Source organism: Oxyura jamaicensis, chromosome 4 (genome assembly GCF_011077185.1).
Source record: "Oxyura jamaicensis isolate SHBP4307 breed ruddy duck chromosome 4, BPBGC_Ojam_1.0, whole genome shotgun sequence".
Taxonomy (NCBI): domain Eukaryota; kingdom Metazoa; phylum Chordata; class Aves; order Anseriformes; family Anatidae; genus Oxyura; species Oxyura jamaicensis.
Genome location: NC_048896.1, coordinates 90,082,984 through 90,085,506, shown reverse-complemented (window position 1 = coordinate 90,085,506; position 2,523 = coordinate 90,082,984).

Genomic DNA, 2,523 nt, shown 5'->3' with positions numbered 1-2,523 from the left:
TGCTGTCTTTTGGTTCGCAATATTGGCTTGGGGTGCCCTTCCCTCCTTCCCTGACTTCTCATTCTCCTGCACTGCATCAGTTTTATCAATAGTATTTTATGCAGTCTCCCTGAACCACATCCAGCCCTTTTACTTCCTAAAAAATGTATTTCCTGTGCACCTGACGTAGTTCTTGATGCACAAATAGCTGTGGGGATGACCAGCTACAGGTGCAAATGAGTAACCGGAGTGCATGGGGCAGACCAATCTTATTCTCGAATTGCAGCAAGAGGTAATCCAGAACCAGCCTGTCTGATGCTGAGTTGCTAAGTGCTTTTTCCAGAACAGATAAAAGCAAATACTTTATTTTTACAATGCTGAGTAATCATGCAAGAGGTGGGTAAGGAAAGCCCTCCTTGAAAAGTGATCACGCGAGGGTCTCTCCGATGTAGCAGTTTTATAACCAAACCTACACTGGAAACGCATCAAAGAGGCATTGGCTATGAAAGAAAGGCAGGAAGGGAGCGGTCTGGGGAACTGCAGCTACACCAGCGAGCGGAGCAGAGCCAAGGAATGTCCTCAGGCACCGCAACTCCATTGTGCTGTTAAACTGTCAGTCCCTCACCAGCCACTGCACACAGCTTGGGAGTTAGCGGGGCCAGGGACTGATCCCCATGGCAGCTCGGGCATGGCCACCCTGCTATGGAGGACAGCAGTATGAACATGGGTGGTTGTGTGCCAGTGGGCCTCCATGCCATTCTGGGCACAAGCATTGGGATAGACAGTTGCTGATAGGAAGGGAAAACTGCATTTGGTGGGTTTGTTTTTTTGCATTAGATCTCAAGATTTCTCTTTGTGAAGGGAGAGGGCTCGTGCAGCTCTCTGCATGTAAGCAGTTCTGGAAGTGTAATTTGGACTTTACAGAGCTGCCTAATCTCAAGTTATTTGAAGATCTGTCTCTCCTTTGAGTGCATGCCAGTGCATGCTTGGGGCTCAGAATTTCTTCCACTGGATCTGCAGCTAATCCAGGACGGGGCTGTGCAGGGGGAAGGGCAGTCCCACTTCTGGCATGCAGCGCTCTGCCTCTGCTCCTGCTGTTGGCCCTGGCTAGCAAAAACAAGACCCCAGGACATGCGATAGCTCATATTCTGGGTGTGCAACTTCTTCCTTCTGGCCCTCAGCTCTCTCACAAATAGTGTCTGCTGCTGACTTCAGTATAACCGCATTTGATTATTTGATTATTATTATTTTTAATATGTACATGTTAATTTGGGTCTTTGTGGGACATCTGGCTCTCTCAGGAGCTCTGCAGATAGCACATCTAGCATCAACAAAGGGTATTTTTTTATTTTTATTTTTCCACAAAGCCAGCTGGGATGGGGTCCTTACGGCAGAGTGAAGAAGCAGAGCTAAAAGGCACATTGAAGCTGGCAGTGTGACTTTCTTCCATGTCCTTCACAGTCCAAGGTGCCATAATCTTTCCCTCCATTGCTCCCAAAATAGCCGGTTCTTCCTGCAGTTTCCCCACATCCGACTCTCTCACTTTTTGTTACTTGTTAATTAAAGAGGGGCTTCAAGAACCGCCATGACCTGAAAAAAGGTGTGTTTCCATTACCATCAATGTGTTTTATTCCTATTCCCAGACTGTCGTCACTGAGGACACAGCAGTGAAGCAGATAGCATTTGTTGGGACCATGGTTTCTGAAAGCGAGCCTTCATTCAGGTGTTACTGTTGGGTGGCCCTCTTGGACTGATACAACCTGATAAGAAAACTTGGTTCAGCTTCACCTGAGCAAGGTGTGGCCTGTTTCTGTATGCAGAAGGAGATGGGTCCAGGGATCACAGTGCTCGAACCCAGGTTATTTAGAGCCAAAGGAGTTTGAGTATGATCTCCTAGTTTGTAGATAGAAGGCCTGGGAAGTCTAGTCTTTGGGAAAATTGTTCCTGTTGCTGGAAACTAGTAAGTTCCTTTGATTTTTTTTTTTAATTATTTTATTGTCATTATTATAATTATTATTATTTAGAAGTTCAAACGCTAGTGAGTCTCGTTGTGAATATCAGCAATTCAGGTCAAAGTCCTTCTTGTGCAAGATGATTTGTCTCCTCTTCTCATTTGCTACACACACAGGAGCTTCCCGAGACTTCCAGGAAGCCTCCAAATCACTTCCCTTGACCAGCTTTAGGTTGCTGATGTGAGCAAGGTGTCCTGATCCGTGCTGATCCATCAGCACTTTATGGTGCTGATCCTTCAGGAAAGCTCAATAGTGATTAGAATAGCTTGCAGATAGGCTCTGGTAGCTGGAGAGGGCCCCTCCAAGCAGAAACCGGACAAGGCCAGGAGGGAGAGGCCATGGGCATGAGCTGGAAATGTGAACCCCAGGCACTGGGAGGAGATTGTGACATCTGCACGAGGTCTGACACTGGTACAGACCTATGGATCCTCTCCTGCCAACCACACCACTGTCCCTTATCCTCCTGAGCCTGTGGCAGCAGACTGAGGGTGGCAAAGTCTTCCCTGGAGCCCACGGTGTGGGAGGGAAAAGC